This window comes from Cervus canadensis, chromosome 30 (genome assembly GCF_019320065.1).
Source record: "Cervus canadensis isolate Bull #8, Minnesota chromosome 30, ASM1932006v1, whole genome shotgun sequence".
Taxonomy (NCBI): domain Eukaryota; kingdom Metazoa; phylum Chordata; class Mammalia; order Artiodactyla; family Cervidae; genus Cervus; species Cervus canadensis.
In genome coordinates, this window is record NC_057415.1 from 27402703 (window position 1) to 27421651 (window position 18949).

Sequence of the window (18949 nt, forward strand, 5' to 3'; positions counted from 1 at the left end):
GTGCTTAGAAGGTTTGAAACTGAGTTTGAGCACATCACAAACTTCAACATGTTCTTTACAATATTGGCAAGATAGAGTAAATAAGTGTCAAGTTACTCAAGTATATTAGGATAATGAAAAAGCCTTTCACGTGAATAATTTCTCAGATTTGTAGTTTTGAGATTTCTAAGAAGGTAGGGAGGTTAAGAGTTTACAAAAGGATCCTTCAACTTTAGAACTTCAGAATAGAACTGCTGTGAGGCCAGCTGGGCCAACAGCAAGCAAGGGGAGCAGCCATCTGCTTTGGGGGTTTTCTCCTGTAGCCCTGGTCTGTGGCAGAGACCACAGGAGTAGTTGGAGTTATTACTCAGCATTCCACATGGACTTCGGTAGATGGGACCTGCTGGTTGAATGCTGATTATCTTTTGTTGGAGAAGGAATCCAGGACAGAAGTGATATTACAGGGGCCAAGCAAATAATGAAAGTAAGTGCAAGTGTTGGTCACTCAGTTGTGTCCGACTCTTTGTGACCCCATGGACTGTAGCCCACCAGACTCCTCTGTCCGTGAAATTCTCCAGGCGAGAATGCTGGAGTGGGTTGCCATTTCCTTCTCCAGAAGATCTTCCCGACCCAGGGATTGAACCTAGGTCTCCCGCATTATAGGCGGACTATTTACCGACCGAGCCACCAGGGAAGACCAAGCAAATAATAGATCCTCAATAAATATTTATTGAATATATGTGGTGGGGGCATGGGATAGTCAGTGGAGAAGGAAATGGCAACCCACTCCAGTATTCTTGCCTTGAGAATCCCATGGACAGAGGAGCCTGGTGGGCTACAGTCCATGGGGTTGCAAATAGTTGGACATGACTGAGCGACTAAGCGCATGGGTTATTCAGAGACTAGAAATTTAGTTTGTGATGCTCGTGAAAAGTGAAAGTCGATCAGTCGTGTCCGACTCTTTCCGACCCCATGGACTATGAGTCCGTGGAATTCTCCAGGCCAAAATACTGGGGTAGGTAGCCTTCCCTTCTCCAGGGATCTTCCCAACCCAGGAATTGAACCCAGGTCTCCCGCATTGCAAGTGGATTCTTTACTGCTGAGCCACAAGGGAAGCCCTGTGATGCTCATGTTTCCTATCAAATTTACTATGAAAATAAAGGTGACCTTTCAATGGAAGGAAATGGGAATGAACCAGAAAATTAAAAGAAGCCACTGTGTGAAATGTTTTAATTCTGGTGATTTTAAAACTGCCCTTGTTAGCATGTTTTCCCACATTATGATGAAGTCTTGCTGAAGACATTAATACTAGCCAGTCAGGGAAGAAAGAGCATATCATAAGCTGGAGACCACAGCCTTGTCAGCACCTGAAAGTATGCTAGGTGATCAGCACTGCTAAATAGATTTATAAGAAAAGATTTAGCTCCACCACTGTGCAGGTGTATGGTGACAGGTCTTCTGGCCCATCTTCCCAGTGCCTGCCTGGAGCAGAGTGGAGAGAGCCACAAATCCTACTTATTTTGTTCAAAGTGTGGCCAGAAGGGTAGAGAGCAGCCTGCAGAAATGACGCCTGCTTGTGAGGAGCTCAGGAATGAGGGGAAGGCCCTGAGAAAAAAGGAAGAAAATCAAGAATGTTGGTAGAATACAGAGAAAATTCCAGGCCTGTCACATGCTTTGTTTTGGTTCAGCATTTACTGAGCATTGTGCTACTCAGGATTCTAAGGACTGGATTCAACCAAGAAGGAGCCTTTCCCTTGAAGTGTTCAGTCTGTTACAGGGAGGGCTGAGGGACATCCACAGAGTGTCGGGGCTCACCTGAGTCTCTCTTCAGTAGCCCCAGAAAAGTTACACCATTTACTGAGTGCACGGTGCCGATAATTTCTTGATAGATTCTAATTTTTATTTACTTGGCTGCGCCAGGTCTTTGTTGCAGCATGTGGGATCTAGTTCCCTAACCAGGGATCAAACCTGTGTCCCCTGCAGTGGAAGCGCAGAGTCCTAACCCCTGGACCACCAGGGAAGTTCCCTAAATATTATTTTTGAAGTGTGTTCTGTGTCAACTCTTAACTGGTTAAGAATGGAGTTTGGTAAGCTTTGGGCTAAATTTATTGTCTCTGTAGTCATGACAGTATTTTATGACACGGAATGAAAGAAAAATTACTGTCCTTGAGTAGAAAATAATGTGAAACTTCCCTGAATACTGTGGATGAGTCATTCTTGAGGTGATCCCTTAAAAAGATAGGACCTATAATGTGTTTAGTATCTTTATTTCCCCATTGAAATGACCAGCATTTAAGCAGAGTGACTTGTGTTCTTTGATGGTACTAGGTTCTAGGAACTTTATATTTAAGGTAGAACAAGTCAGAAGTGTCCCTTTGCTGTTGCTCTCTAATCTCAGGTGGCTCTCTTGTGGCTCATCTGCGTCTAGTGACTGAGCCACAGATCTCTGCCCTTTCACCCTGCCAGCAAGCCCAGGTGCTCTCTCCTAACTGGGCACCGTGACCTGTTTAATGTCCATTAGTCGCCGAACCACAGGACTCAGAATTGATTCTTCATTTCTTGGGTTAGTTGCTCAGTCTTTGTGACTCCATGGACTCTAACCCACCAGGCTCCTCTGTCTATGGAATTCTCCAGGCAAGAATACTGGAGTGGGTACCCATTCTGCATTTCTTACCACCAGTCAGACCATCTTCTCGTTTCTCTTAACAGTTTTCTCCTATCCAGACGTGCATTTTCTCTTCTGCTCTTTAAGTCTATTTATATCTCATCTGCTTCCAAATATCTTGGATGATTTGTAATGAAATGTAAATATACTTAAGACTTCTGAAATGAAAAATTGAAAGCTAAAAAGCGACGGAGATGAGGTAGAAGGAAGAAGCTTGTGTGTCCTGAGTACCTCAACTGCTGCGCCTACCTTACCAGTCCCACTTTGGAAGGTGCTAATTCAAAGGAGATGATTACCGGGAATCCTTTTACAGAATCTCACAACTGGCGGGGACTTAGAGTTCTCTATTCCAACCTACCAAGATATCACATCCACTAAGTGGTTTTGTCCAGGCTCTGCTTAAATACCTCCCATCAGCAGAGAACTCACTGCTTCCTGAGTCGGTTAACTCCACTTTCAGGCAGTTATTAGAAATTGCTTCTTTGCACAGGTGACCTCTCTGTCCATGTAACTTTACTGCTGATTCTAGTTCTGCACCCACTAGCTATATAGAATAATTGAAGAGAAAACAACTGAAATCATCCTTAATGTGTACTGAATTGTGTACATTTAAACTTAAAAACCCTTAGTTTATACTGCCATTTCTAAGTATCATGCTTCCAGATTCTGTATTAGTCTGGGCTTCTCTTTTTTTCCCCTTTAAGCTTTGATTTTTTTTTTAAAGTTTATTTAATTTTTATTTTTATCAAAGCTATACATGCCCATATTTTTAAAGAGTCAAACATTAGAAGCAGAATTGTTATTTTTTAAAAAGCCTTTCCCCCATTTTATGCTTCCCTGAGGCCATCACTTTTAAATCTTTGAACTAAATCTTTTTGCTATTTCTCTCTGTATCTCTAACATGCTTATATTGCTGCCACCTGACTCTAGTTTCTGGCATTAATTTTGGCCTCCACTGTGGAAGATGAAGATTGCACTTATGTTCCATGTACTTGCTTCCAGTCCGCCTATCCTACTGTAGAGGTGTCACGGTTCTGTTTGGACTGATCTTCAGGTCCTTTCGTTATGACTACATAAATGCTCTTTAAGCTGACTCGTGTGGTATTTCATCATTCCTACATAATCTTGTGTTGCTCTTGGAGATAATTGTCGTGTTTTGCTGTTTGCCTGGTTTTCTGTGTACTTGTTGAGGACTAATTGACCTCTACATTCTTACCTGGTTGTGTGAATTTCTTTGAGTCAGCACAGATACCTTTGATAGTCTTTTTTTAAAAGAAATTGTTATTTTATTTATTTTTATTTTTTTGGCTGCGCTGGGTCTTAGGTGCAGCATGTGGAATCTTTAGTTGCAGTGTGTGAAATCTAGTTCCTTGACCAGGGGTTTAACCCTTGGGATCATGGAGTCTTAGCCAAAGGACCACCAGGGAAGTCCCCTTAGATATTAATTAATTTCAGTTTCCCGACAGGACATCTCCTGTAGCTCCAGTCTGGGCTTCTGGCTTCTCAGGCCTGTTTCAAAGTTATCAATTTGAGATCTCCCTTCACATCATACCAAGTATTCACTTCATCGTTCTTGTGTTGGTGTCCCAGTTATGTGGAACCCACGTACTAAGAAAATTTCATTAAAACATGTTTTAAAACTGGCTGTGTAGCTTTATTTTGCAACTCTAAGTAAGAAAAATAAACAGGGGAAAGGAGGGAAGAAAAGATATGGTGAAATAGAGTTGGAGGAAGAAAACGTCCGTTTTGCCTTTAAGCTAGAAGGCCTGGGGAAAATTTAGAATATCTGTGTTTGGAATGAGACCAATAAATCTAGTCAACTTGGCGAATTGAACACTGGTATTTATCTCTGCCTCTAGTAGCAGGAGTCTAAGGCTTAGGGATCTCTGAGGGTGTGGATGAGAAGAGAGTCTGAAAACCACAGAACTGCCTGATAGCCTATATCAGGAGTAAGCAAACTCCAGATTTTCATATTTCCCCAGCTAAGAAGCAAGGTAACACACTACCCTACAATATTCTGTTTTCACATCTGACACATATGTCTAGGATACATTTTGAGTTCATTTTTAGATAAAGTTTGAGGTATAGGTTGGGATTTTGTTTTTTTGTTTGCATCAGTTGAGTTCAGTCGCTCAGTTGTGTCTGACTCTGCAACCCCATGAATCACAGCACTCCAGGCCTCCCTGTCTATCACCAACTCCCGGAGTTCACCCAAATTCATGTCTATCGAGTCGGTGATGCCACCCAGTCATCTCATCCTCTGTCATCCCCTTCTCCTCCTGCCCCCAATCCCTCCCAGCATCAGGGTCTTTTCCAGTGAGTCAACTCTTCGCGTGAGGTGGCCAAAGTACTAGAGTTTCAGCCTCAGTATCAGTCCTACCAATGAACACCCAGGACTGATCTCCTTCAGGATGGACTGGTTGGATCTCCTTGCAATCCAAGGGACTCTCAAGAGTCTTCTCCAACACCATAGTTCAAAAGCATAAATTCTTTAGCACTCAGCTTTCTTCACAGTCCAACTCTCACATCCATACATGACCAGTGGAAAAACCATAGCCTTGACTAGACAGACCTTTGTTGGCAAAGTAATATCTCTGCTTTTTAATATGCTATCTAGGTTGGTCATAACTTTCCTTCCAAGGAGTAAGCGTCTTTTAATTTCATGGCTGCAATCACCATCTGCAGTGATTTTGGAGCCCCCCAAAATAAAGTCTGACACTGTTTCCACTGTCTCCCCATCTATTTCCCATGAAGTGATGAGACCGGATGCCATGATCTTGGTTTTCTGAATGTTGAGCTTTAAGCCAACTTATTCACTCTCCTCTTTCACTTTTTTTTTTTTTCCCTCTTTCACTTTTATCAAGAGGCTTTTTAGTTCCTCTTCACTTTCTGTCATAAGGGTGGTATCATCTGCATATCTGAGGTTATTGCTATTTCTCCCGGCAGTCTTGATTCCAGCTTGTGCTTCTTCCAGCCTAGCGTTTCTCATGATGTACTCTGCATATAATTAAATAAGCAGGGTGACAATATACAGCCCTGACGTACTCCTTTTCCTATTGGGAACCAGTCTGTTGTTCCATGTTCAGTTCTAACTGTTGCTTCCTGACCTGCATACAGGTTTCTTAAGAGGCAGGTCAGGTGATCTGGTATTCCTATCTCTTTCAGAATTTCCAGTTTATTGTGATCCACACAGTCAAAGGCTTTGGCACAGTCAATAAAGCAGAAATAGATGTTTTTTCTGGAACTCTTGCTTTTTCGATGATCCAGCGGATATTGGCAATTTGATCCCTGGTTCCTCTATTTTTTCTAAATCCAGCTTAAACATCTGGAAGCTCACGGTTCACATATTGCTGAAGCCTGGCTTGGAGATGGGGTGTCTAATTATTCTAGTACACTTTGGTGAAAAGGTTATACTTTTTTCCATTGAATTGCTTTTGTACCTTTCCCAAATATTAGCCATGTATATATGGGTCTGAATTTTCTATTTCATTGATGTGTTTGTCTTGACACTAATACCAAATGGTCTTGATTATGGTAGCTTTATAGTATATATTGAAATCAAGTGGTGTGAGTAACGTAGAAAACTATTTTGTCTATTCTAGTCTTCTGTCTTTCCTTATACATTTTAAAATCAGTTTATCAATATCTACCCCCCAAATCCTGCTGGGATTTTGATTTGGCTTGTGTTGCAACTATAGTGAAGTGAAAGTGTTAGTCACTCAGCCATGTCTGACTCTCTGAGACCCCATGGACTGTAGCCCTCCAGGCCCCTCTGTCCATGGGATTCTCCAGGCAAGAATACTGGAGTGGGTTGCCATGCCCTCCTCCAGGGGATCTTCCTGAGCCAGGGATCGAACCCAGGTCTCCTGCATTGCAAGCAGATTCTTAACTGTCTGAGCCACCAGGGAAGCCCTGCAACTATAGATCAGTTAGGAAAGAATTTGTTAAGTAATATTGAGTCTTCCGGTCTGTGAATGTGGTATAGTTCTGCATTTATTGAGCCTTTGATTTCTCTCATCAGTTTTCCTGTCCTGATGTTTTCTTTCTTGATTTATTCCCTTAATTTGGAAAAAAAATACCTCCTTTAGTAGGTTCCTGAGAAAAGGATACATGTAATTTTTTGATAACTTGCATATTTTTATTCTTACTTCATGCATATTTAATATTTGGCTGGATTTAGAATTCTAGATTGGAAATTATTTTCTCTCAGAATTTAAAATGTATTTTTCCTTTGTCTTCTTCCTGCTAGGATAGCTATTGAAGTCTGATTCTGGTTCTTGATTTTTTTTTTTTTGTATTGAACTTTTTTAATTCTCTCTGGAACCTTTTAGGGTCTTCCTTGTGATCCATCTTCTGACATTTTTCAGTGATGTGCCTTTTTTGTGGATCTGTTTTCATCCATTATGCTGGACACTGTGGGGATATTTCAATCTGGAAATTTCTATTTTGTGGTTAGGAAGTTTTTTCCTGAGTTCTTTGATTTTTTTCCCACCTGTTTTCCTTGTTCCTTACTTTTCTTACCTTTTCTTTCATTTCTGAACTCCTTGTCTTCTAATCCATACTCTATTAGATTTGTTCTATTTGTCTTTCTATTACATTTTTATTTCTGCTACGAGTTCTTCATTTCATAGGGTATTTTTGCTTTGTTCTCATCATTATTGTTTATTTTTGTGCCATCTCTTCTCTGTGCGTATGTGTGTGCATTTGTTTTAAGTTCACTTCTCTCTGTATCTGCATCATCTGTTTCTTCCAACTTAGTTTCTTCTGTTTGTCTCCGCATTCATGTTAAAGGTTTCTTCCTTGACTGTCTGGTAGTACTTAGTTATCTGCTCATTGTTTAAGTGCCAGGCTCCAAAAGCTTGTTGAAAGTACTGTATTCATTTGGGGATGGGGTTGTTGACTGTGGGGTTCACTGTAGGGTGGTCTGTGTGTTTGTCACTCAGTCATGTCCAACGCTTTGCGAGCCATGAATTATAGTCTGCCAGGCTCCTCTATCCGTGGGATTCTCCAGGCAAGAGTACTGGAGTGGGTTGCCATTCCCTCCTCCAGGGGATCTTCCCGACCCAGGGATCAAACCTGAGTCTCCTGCATTACAGGCAGATTCTTTACCGTCTGAGCCACCAAGGGAAGCTCCGTAGGGTGGTTCGGCCAGGCCCTGTTTTCTTGGAAACACTCAGTGTCAGTATGTTTTGGTCTTTTTTTTTTTTAACGGATCAGATTTTCTCCAGGAAATCTCTTCTCATCCCCTGGAGAGTATTTGTCTGACTGCTGGAATTCTGGGACCCAAGCAGGGAAAGAAAGTGGAGAAGGCCTTGGTCTCAGTATTTACTTTGTAAACTTGCACTTATTCCTTTTGTTTTCTCTCCCCTTGCCCATAACTTTTCTGGATAGAGGAGGGGCAATTAGTTCCCTTCCTGCTCCAAGGGTCTCACAGCTCCCTTTCATGAATCCTCCCGTTTGTCTCCTCTGGTTCCAGAGATGTCATATACCACAAATTCCTGAAGTTTGGGAGCGTTTTATGGCATTAATCGGTTTGCTTCCTGGCCTTTCCCACTGTTGACTCAGGATTTAGTTTCTTGGAGTCTGCTAGGTTAATTGTCTCTCTCCTACCTAAATCCTAGTTCCAGATATTTTGAATTCCTCTACTGTCATTTAAGTGGCATTTTGGGAAGGAGCAGCTTTAAATGCCGGAGAAGGCAATGGCATCCCACTCCAGTATTCTTGCCTGGAAAATCCCATGGATGGAGGAGCCTGGTGGGCTGCAGTCCATAGGGTCGTGAAGAGTCGGACATGACTGAGCGGCTTCACTTTCACTTTTCACTTTGATGCATTGGAGAAGGAAATGGCAACCCACTCCAGTGTTCCTGCCTGGAGAATTCCAGGGATGGCAGAGCCTGGGGGCTGCTGTCTGTGGGGTCGCACAGAGTCAGACACGACTGAAGCAACGCAGCAGCAGTAGCATTAAATGCATATGTTCAGTTAGCCACTACTAGAAGTTACCCAAGTCTCTTATCTGTATGAGTGAATTCTAGTTTAACAGTTCCACTGAAGTGTGGTGCATAGAAAGGAGAAGATATTTTGAATTCCTCTACTGTCATTTAAGTGGCATTTTGGGAGGGAGCAGCTTTAAATGCCGGAGAAGGCAATGAAAGAAGTCAGTTCTTTCTTCTGAATTCTCAGTGTTGCCTAAAGTTGCATTGGGCTTCCCAGGTGGCTCAGTGGTAAAGAACCTGCCTGCCAATGCAGGAGATGCAGATGGTTCAATCCCTGGGTCAGGAAGATCCACTGGAGTAGGATATGGCAACCCACTCTAGTATTCTTGCCTGGAAAATTTCATGGACAGAGGAGCCTGGCAGGATACGGTCCATGGAGTTGCGAAGAGTCGGACATGACTGAGCATGCACACACGCAAAGGTTGCATTAGCCTTTTCAGCAACTTTACTTACATTAGCTTGATGTCCACCAAAAGCCCTAAGTCATTCCCCCCCCCCCCCCACTTCCAACCATGTTCTAGTATTGTTGGATTTTTAAAAGATAAGTAGAAAACTTGAATTTTCTGAGAAAATGTAAAGCTGTTGATTTTTGCCCAGTTTGGCAGATTGTATGAGCTTTTGGAATTCCGACTTTATTATCTGTTGTATTTGCTATTGCTTCCTCAAGTTTTTATCATCTGATAATTTGGTCAGCAAATCATTTATGTCTTCATGAAGGGCTTACTGATTGTGGGGTTCATTGTAGTGTGGTCTAGCTGGCCTGTTTTCTTTGGAACTACTCCTGTGCCATTATCTTTTTGCCTTGGTATCATTTATCATTTTACTTTAAAATATTTTTCATTTCTTTTGAGGACCTCTGTTTACTTGATCAGTTCTTTTCTCAAGACCATTCTAGCAGTTCCAGATATTCTTGACACTTATTTTAGTCTATTTTTCTCCATCTTATCATGAGAGATAGTATTAGAGATGATATCAAACCATTCACCTCATCCTTTTCTCAGTGCCCACAAACCCTGTTTTGATCATCTGTTCTGGAATTTTACCTTGAGTTGAAGTTGGGCTCAGTTGCAAAGTTTTTGGTGTTCCCTTTTCTAAAAATGGGGATGCTAACATGTTTCTTACTCTGTGCTTTCCTCTCATTCTCTGCCATTGAAGAGGGCATATAACTTGTCTGGATCACCAGGGTGTGAATACCTCCCTGGGAGACAGGAGAGGCAGTGTCTCTCTGTTCTCAGGGTATTGCACTGGTCTGACATGTAGCAGAGACTCAGTCAATGACTGGGTAAACTTGTTTATTTGAAACAGTGTAGAGTTCTTTCTGAATTTCATCACCTGTTCACGTATTAGGGCTGCAGTGTTTACAGATCACTGTTGAGTCTCATCCTACACTAAATTTTGATGATACCTATAAGGTTGTAGTTTCCTATGTTTAGAGTGTCAAGATTTAGTGGTTAAAAAAAAAGTCTTTTCATAGAACCTGCTGGTATTCCAAGCATTGTGCTGGGCTTTGGAGATATAGCAATGAATGAAAATTCTCAGGGAGTCCACCCCCCAGTGGGGAGGAGAGGATTAAAGGAGCACTGACAGTCAGGGCTTGTGTATGACACATCCTGCACTTGTCTTATATTGAAAGGTCATCTTTGCGATGCTTCCCTTTTTCCAAAAATGTTTTCCTAGGACTGGCTCTCATGTTTATTTACATACAGTATCTGACATGTACCACCTTTGCTGCCACTGGCCTAGTCCAGATTAGCATCTTGCGCCTGGTACCTGTAGTCCTTTCTCTTCACAGCAGCCTGAGTGATCAAAGAGCAGCTCAGATCGCATCTCTGAGCTTGGAGCCCTCCAGCAACTTCATCACGCTTAAATGTGACATCCAGACTTTCTCATCTGGCTCTGCCTACCTCTTCTCCTTTCTTACCATTGTTTTAATTCATTATGTTCTGGCCCTGAGCCTTGTCTGCAGACGTGTCCTTGTCAGAGCCTTCCTCTTCTCTGATTCCACCCTCAGATCTGCCAGACTTGCATCCACAGTTTTGAAGCAGCCCTTCCCAGCCCAGCCCTCTCATCTTCTCTTTCTTTACTTGGCTCTCTTTTTCTATAAGCTGATCGTCACCTGAAATCACTAACATATTTTTTTGACTTTCTCCTTCCATAAGCTCCATGAGCAGGAATTTGTCTGTTTTGTTGATTGCTATATCCCCAGCGTTATACTGGGGCCTAGTCCAGAGGAGATAGATGGCCAGCGAGTGTTTGGTGGATAAATGATACATTGTAGTTTCACTATAGTTTCCATCCTTTCTTCCACCCTTCCATTTGTAGTTCAAGGCCCTTCTGTGGAGAACTTCTGATGAAATAAGCGAGTTTCTGGGCAGAGGCATCCTCTGACTTAGTCAGGAGCCCGCTGGTACAGCTGATGCTTAATCTCTGCGTTGTCTTGTGCTGAGTGCTGAGTCGCTTCAGTTGTGTCCAGCTCTGCGAACCCGTGGACTGTAGCCCAGGCTCCCCTCTCCATGGGCTTCTCCAGGCAAGAGTACTGGGGTGGGTTGCCGTGCCCTCCTCCGGGGGATCTTCCCGACCCAGGGATCAAACCTGTGTCTCTGATGTCTCCTGCATTGGCAGGCGGGCTCTTTACCACTGGCACCAATGTCTTAAGATTATAAAATACTAAATTCTGTTTTTTAATGCCATCCATTATCATTAACGTTAACCAGTGGTTAACGTTCCATATACTTCTTAGTTTTTCTGGAATAATAGATGAAAATGCTAACTGTGACTTTAAGGCCTTAGGTTTCATAATCCCTAGATACATTTCTCAGATTCTTGCTGCTGGGTTTTTGTTGTTTCTATTATCCCATAATCTTGATGGCTTTCTCTTACCTCTTGGGTTCCTTCTGCCAGACCTTGTTAGATTTGTTGATTTTCTCTGTAGCATGGGATGATGGTTTTCTAGAAGATTCTGACAAATTTTTAACTTATAGTTACCTTCTAGCTTCTCTGGTACAGATTTTGCATTTCTTTCCTTTTGTCTGTATATTTCCTGGTATCCTTTTGTTGCTGTTTTAGTCACCTTCCTTAATTACACCTGGGTGTGGGAAAGGCTTTGTGAAGCAAAAGGAATGGACTTTGGTCTTAAGGATGAATAATAACTTCAGTAAGACGTAGATAAAGGAATTTTTGCCTGAAGGAATCACGTGAGCAAAAGCACAGAAGCATACAGTGCTTAATATGTTTGGCAAAAGTGGTGTGGAATGACTGGAGTATGTGTTTATCTGCAGTGTGAGACCTGGCTGAAAGGTAGACCTTAAATGCTAGGCTTAGGATTATGGGGTGTCTGTTTTAGTTTCATGATACTTTTGTATTTCTGGTATAGTAAATAAAAGACGCTTACTCATTGGAAGGAAAGTTATGACCGACCTAGATAGCATATTTAAAAACAGAGACATTACTTTGCCAACAAAGGTCCATCTAGTCAAGGCTATGGTTTTTCCAGTAGTCATGTATGGATGTGAGAGTTGGACTATAAAGAAAGCTGAGCGTCGAAGAATTGATGCTTTTGAACTGTGGTGTTGGAGAAGACTCTTGAGAATCCCTTGGACTGCAAGAAGATCCAACCAGTCCATCCTAAAGGAGATCATTCCTGGGTGTTCATTGCAAGGACTGATGTTGAAGCTGAAACTCCAATACTTTGGCCACCTGATGTGAAGAGTTGACTCATTGGAAAAGACCCTGATGCTGGGAGGGATTGAGGGCAGGAAGAGAAGGGGACGACAGAGGATGAGATGACTGGATGGCATCACCGACTCGATGGACACGGGTTTGGGTAGACTCTGGGAGTTGGTGATGGACAGGGAGGCCTGGTGTGCTGCAATTCATGGGGCTGCAAAGAGTCGGACACGACTGAGTGACTGAACTGAACTGAATTATTTTTATTTTATTTATTGGGCTTGTTATAGGTGTGTGTGTGCGCGTGTGCGCTCAATTGCTAAGTCATGTCCGACTCTTTGTGGCTCCATGGACTGTAACCCACCATGCTCCTCTGTCCATGGGATTTTCCAGGCAAGAATACTGGAGTGGGTTGCCATTTCCTTCTCGAGGGGATCTTCACAACCCAGGTATGAAACCCACATCTCCTGCATTGGCAGGCGGATTCTTTACCACTGAGTCATCTGGGAAGCCCCCTCTGTCTTTGATAGTACCTACATAGTAGCTTGCACATAATAGGTGTTGAGTTGAATTCTTGATAAGAGGATTTAATTTTTCCAAGAATCTAGAAGGCCAGACTTTTTCTATTCAATTAATCTAAGAAAGAACTTTTAGTATAATTTTTTATTGCATACCTTATCTGAATTTGCACTGTGGATGGTCATTTTTTGGTCTTCTTTGCCTCTCCCATATCACTGTTCCTGTATATAATCTGTGGTCACTATACCAGGCAGTGCTGGCATCAAAGAGAAGACTGGGGAATAGTTTCCTCAAGTCCCCATTCTTGGTAAGACAGTATTCTCACAATTTTCAGTGTAATACAGTGCAGAGCCATCTTCATGCACCCCCTTCCAATTAGAGAACTGCCTTTGATTATCGTGGCGACACTTTGTGTCCTTCAAAGAAGAAAATGAGCCACCATTAACTGTCATGTGTTAGATATAACTATCCTACTTACAGATGACAAAACAAGTTGATTGAAGTTAAAATGATTTAGCTTGTAAGCAAATTGTCAAGAATTAGAACACAGGCCTTAGGTTGTTTTCTTTACTCTTTATTTTTAGGTATCCCAAATTCCATTAATGGCCTATGGACCAATTGAAAAAAAAAGAATTTTTGCAGCATTGGCTAGTTCATATGCTGAAAGTATGTCTTCCCCATCTGCTAGGGGATACAGGCAAATTCACAGCCTCTGGCCTTTCTTGTACCATATGAATGGAACTAGATAGTACTTTTAGAAAACGAAGATCATGGCATCTGGTCCCATCACTTCATGGCAAATAGATGGGGAAACAGTGGAAACAGTGGCTGACTTTATTTTTTGGGGCTCCAAAATCACTGCAGATGGTGATTGCAGCCATGAAATTAAAAGACGCTTACTCCTTGGAAGGAAAGTTATGACCAACCTAGACAGCATATTAAAAAGCAGAGACATTTCATTGCCAGCAAAGGTCCGTCTAGTCAAGGCTATGGTTTTTCCAGTAGTCATGTATGGATATGAGAGTTGGGCTATAAAGAGAACTGAGCACTGGAAGATTTGATGCTTTTGAACTGTGGTGTTGGAGAAGACTCTTGAGAGTGCCTTGAACTGCAAGGAGATCCAACCAGTCCATCCTAAAAGAGATCAGTCCTGGGTGTTCATTGGAAGGACTGATGTTGAAGCTGAAACTCCAATACTTCGGCCACTTGATGTGAAGAGCTGACTCACTGGAAGAGACCCTGATGCTGGGAAACATTGAGGGCAGGAGGAGAAGGGGACAATAGAGGATGAGATGGTTGGATGGCATCACCGACTCAATGGACATGGGTTTGGGTGGACTACGGGAGTTGGTGATGGACGGGGAGGCCTGGCGTGCTGTGGTTCACGGGGTCGCAAAGAGTCGGACACTACTGAGCGACTGAACTGACTGACTGAGATAGTAAAAAGAAAAAAATAAGCATTTTTAACACGTTATGTATTATGTTAAGATACAGTTATTTGGTTCAACATATTTAGCTTTTAATTTTCTTTCCTATATTTTTTGACATTGACATTGTAATTCTCAAAGTACTTTCTCCATTTAGTATAAACTATTCCTGTTGGCTGATAATTTTGACTAGAGTAAGAGTTACCCCTAATTTATTTCTAGAACATAATATGTTGAATTAGAAGTAGGGGTGTTATGTTACTCCTTATTGCTAATGTGGTTAATATGGACTACTGGAGATGAGTGGATTACATTTTTCCTGTCATTAATATTTGTCAGCTAGGTTTTTCCTTCTTAGTTTTTTCAGTTCTGATTGAATATGTGCCCATTGATTTGAAAAACCTATATGTAAACTCAGGATGCTGGGCTCTTGGACCATTTCATGGTGGATGATTTGTGTAAAACTGCAACTGAGTGAATTTCATTCAAGCAATAGGAATCTTGAAGGTGTGAGTCCATTTTGAAAAGGTGTTATGTTTTGTGTATATTGTTTGTGTATATTATCTGATTCTTTACCAGCTGTCACAGAACAGTGATAGTTCATATCAATATCATAGCTCATTAACCAACTTGGCATTGCTTTGTTTTTCTCTCAACAGAATGTGCCTAAAATTTTTTTTTGTTCTCAACGTTAAGAATAAACTACTTTTCCTGGTTCTGATGGTCTTCAGAATCAAACAGCATTCTTAACTTGTAAGGAATCCTTAGCCCCATGTCTTCTGTCTTTTATCTACACCCAGTCATGTGTAAATAAATATAATAGTTTTCTAAGTTGTTATTTCTCTATGCATACAAATATGTTTCATAGTGCTAAAAGACGTGATTGGGTGGGAATACTGACATTGATGTTAGAGATAAAAATAGTGAATAAAGCTAATAAAGACAAAGGATATATTCACAAGTAAGATTTTGTTTATGCTCATTACAGCAAACTCTTATTCATGCCTTTATTGAATAATCCACTGATTCTCATTTTGCGTGTTCTCCTATAAGCCATATGAAGCATCTCTTTTCCCACTTCTGTTCTGTTTAGCAGTATATCCAGTATTATATTCAAAGTTTGCTCTGGACTCTGCCCTTATTTTATTCATCTGACCTTTGTCCACCAAGCAAAAATTGTACTGGAGGCACACTTTTTGAACAAGCTTCTTTACTCCAGCCTCACTCCTCTTACTTATGATGTTCAACTTATTTGGAATTTTTCTCCCTTCTGTCCAAATTCTGTCCTGATGAGCCAGCTCATATTCCTTCCTTTCAGGAAGACTTTCTTTTTGGTCAATGCTGATCATTCCTACCCCTGAACACTTAGCATTTAATCATACACCATCACCATCCTGGGTCTTATTATTTTAAATGTGTCATGTCATCTTCCTATGGAAACATCTACCATTTTTTAAAGAGGTGAGGGCCTATCATTCTGGGCATGAAACAAGTTCTCGTAAGAAACATTTAACTATTTATCAGAAGTTTACTTTGCTATGTAGTGCTGTATATTTTACACCTATTATGATTAGTCTTAATGTTACAGATGAAGACTTAAGCACACATTGGTTAAGTGAGTTGCCCCTCAGGTCAGATAGTTTCTTTGTAGTAGTAGAGCCAAGATTTGTGAACAGGTTTGTCAAGCTTCACCACCTGTATTCTTTGTACTCTGTGAAATTCTTGGTAGCTGTAGTTCAAACATTTGTGTGTGTATGTGTATGTGAACAACTAAGAGAATTAAATAGAAGTCTAAGTTTCTCTGAACATGATTTCCTACTTTGATATTTACTGAGTTCTGCTAGCCCATGGCATTTTCATGAGTCCAAGTTGTAAAGGATAATAATGTAGCTATTCCTGTCCTCAAAGCTCTTGAATCCAATGGGTAATACAGACATATATATTGTTTCCTATATACAAAGCAGGATGAATTAAGATTTATAAAAGGATATTAAATAGTCATGTGGTGGTGGTGATGATTTAGTCAATAAGTTGTGTCTGATTCATGTGACCCCATGGACTGTAGCCTGCCAGGCTCCTCTGTCCATGGGATTCTCCAGGCAAGAATACTGGAGTGGGTTGCCATTTCCTTCTCCAGGGGATCTTGCCAACCCAGGGATCAAACCCGGATCTCCTGCATTGCAGGCAGATTCTTTATCGAGTGAGCTACAAGGGACGACAAACAGGCATGTGGGTCTATGGAAAAGATTATCATTTCCAACTGGATGAATTGGGAATGGTAATAGAAGTTAGCATTTATTCTGGGACTTAATGGATTGATAGAAGTTGACAAGAAGATTGTGTTCAGAGTTTGGAACTTGGAGATTGGAACTCAAGTTCTTATACCACCACTTACCTGCCAGGTAACCTTGGGAAAATTAGCTAATAGCTTTGACTTTTCCTCATTTAGTAGCACATACCCCTAGGAGTTGGTAAGAAGACAATAGAAAAAATTAATTGTAAATTCCTTAGCATTGTGTCTAGCAAATAATAAGCACTCAGCAAAGAGTAGCTAAAGTAAGTAATTTTATTAATGAGAAGGGCATGAGCAGAGGCTTGGGGGAGGCTTGATGGTGGGTGTTGAGCCCACTCCTGTATCCTGACCTGGAGAATTCCATGAACTGGATAGTCCTGGGGTCGCAAAGAGTTGGACACGACTGAGCGATTTTCACTTTCTTTTTCTTTAGTCTCTTTAGACCTAAAGATATTTATTCCCATATTTATGATGGGACATAGTGGGCTAAGCCTTGAAAGGTAGGTTTGAAATTATGGCTTCAGTGAATTATTTCACCCTTATAATACGATTTTTTCTTTTTTAGACAATAGGTAGAGCCTTAGAGTTTCTTTTGTTTAGACAGAGAAATGATGTGTTGTAACCTGAATTTTAGGAAAATAGCTTATAAGAATGGGAAGATTAAAAAAAAAAAAGAATGGGAAGATAGACTGGAGTTCAGTGGAGGGGTCCAGCAAGACTGAAGATGCTATAAAAAGAGACCTGGTCAGAGTCCAAACCAGTGGAGTGGGAGAGGACAAAAGGGGAGGAAGGGTGTGAGAGCTTGCAGGAGCAGAAATAGCTTCCTGTTGTTTTATTTCTGTATCATGTGGGCTAATAGAAAAACGTATTATGCTTATTGTTCAGATTTTAAATCTTGATATGCCCATTGCAGAGAAGGCATAAAGAATAAGGTAATCTTTTATAACTCCGGCATGTAGAAACAAGCTTTAAGTACCTTCCAAATTTACAGCGTCTTTCCTACCCAGCATTAGCTGAAATAATGGTTTATTCAGATCTTCACTGTCACTGTAAGTCTGTATAAATATGATTGTAATTATCTTGACGTGGTTTTCCTTTATTTGTTTTGGGAATTTATGTTTTGTTGTGAAAGAGCAGTGGAAGGTTTTTTGTTGTTGTTGTTACTCAGTGTGTCTATTTTTGATTATTTGCATATTGAGAGTAGCTGAAATCCCAGATTTCTGTAGCCTTGCTTTATTTTGTATCAATAATTATCAATAGATGAAACCAACTTTGTGACACTGAATTTTTATTTTAATAGAGCACGCTTAAATGGCTAAAATTTTTGTTGTGTTTCTAGAACGAGAACCTTTTAAATTTTCATTTTGAAATAATTTTAGATTTACACAAGAGTTGTAAAGAGTAGAAAATGTTCCTGGATTCCCTGCATCCAGCTTCAACTAATGTTAACAGCTTGATATGGTACATTTGTCAAAACTAAAAAACTGACATTGGTGCAATATCATTAACTAAACTATAGCCTTTATTCAGATTTTCCTAAGTTTTCCACAATTGCCCTTTTTCTATCCTAGGATTCAATCCAAGATCCCACATTGCATTTAGCCATCATGGTTCCTTCATTAACTCTTTCAGCCTATAAAGTTTCTCAGGCATTCCTTGTATTGTATTCCCTTGTCCCTGCCGGAATGTTAGCACCTATGCTTTTAAAGTAATGGGTTACATAATTTGAAATCCACACATGTGTGGGCTCATGTGAAGTTTAAATTCTTAACATTGATGATATGAAACAGATCTCTAATATTAAGATTTCAAAATTAGTTCAAAGTCAACTTGAAAAATAATTTGATAAACTTGTTAATCTCCAAAGTGCAGTTACAGGCCTGGAGCTACTCACAGCATTCTTGACCTAACAATAGGAAAGTGGCACTTAAGAAGCAGCCATATTCTGCAACTCTAGGTGAATAGTCAGGTATATTTCAATTTATTATGACTCTAGGTTTACGTCATAGAAGGTAGCTCCAGGATTGATTTCCACACTTTGGAGAAAAAGAATACATTTTCACAGCATGAGAGAGAGAAAACACATCCAAGTTGAGCACCTGTGAGAAGTTTTAGGATTATTCTAAGCTTTGCAAATTCATCTTCAGAATGTCATGAATATTGACTTTTTGTTGGTTGGATTTTTGCTCATGCAGTTTGTTCATGAACATGTGAGCCATACCAGTGGGACAAATGCTTGATGATTCAGGTCTGTCCCTGAAGAATGGGCTTTCAGAGGCAACCACAGATACTGAAAATGCAGTTTCTTCTTTTTAAAATGTTTTAATTTCTTTTCAAATTGATTTATAAGATTCTTTACTTTTTAAATGCAGTCATTCTGTTGAGTGAGGGAACTGGTCCACTGTGG

General features: G+C 40.7%; 1 protein-coding gene and 1 non-coding gene across 4 annotated transcripts in view; one reads left to right on the forward strand and one right to left on the reverse strand.

Annotated features, from left to right (window-relative positions):
* Nucleotides 1-18949, forward strand: part of SLC44A1 (solute carrier family 44 member 1) — a 212851-nt gene that overhangs the window by 14324 nt on the left and 179578 nt on the right. The gene's annotated exons all lie outside the window — the stretch shown is intronic.
* On the reverse strand, nt 1927-1999 carry TRNAG-UCC. The gene has a single exon. It is a non-coding gene; the product is annotated as a tRNA-Gly (tRNA).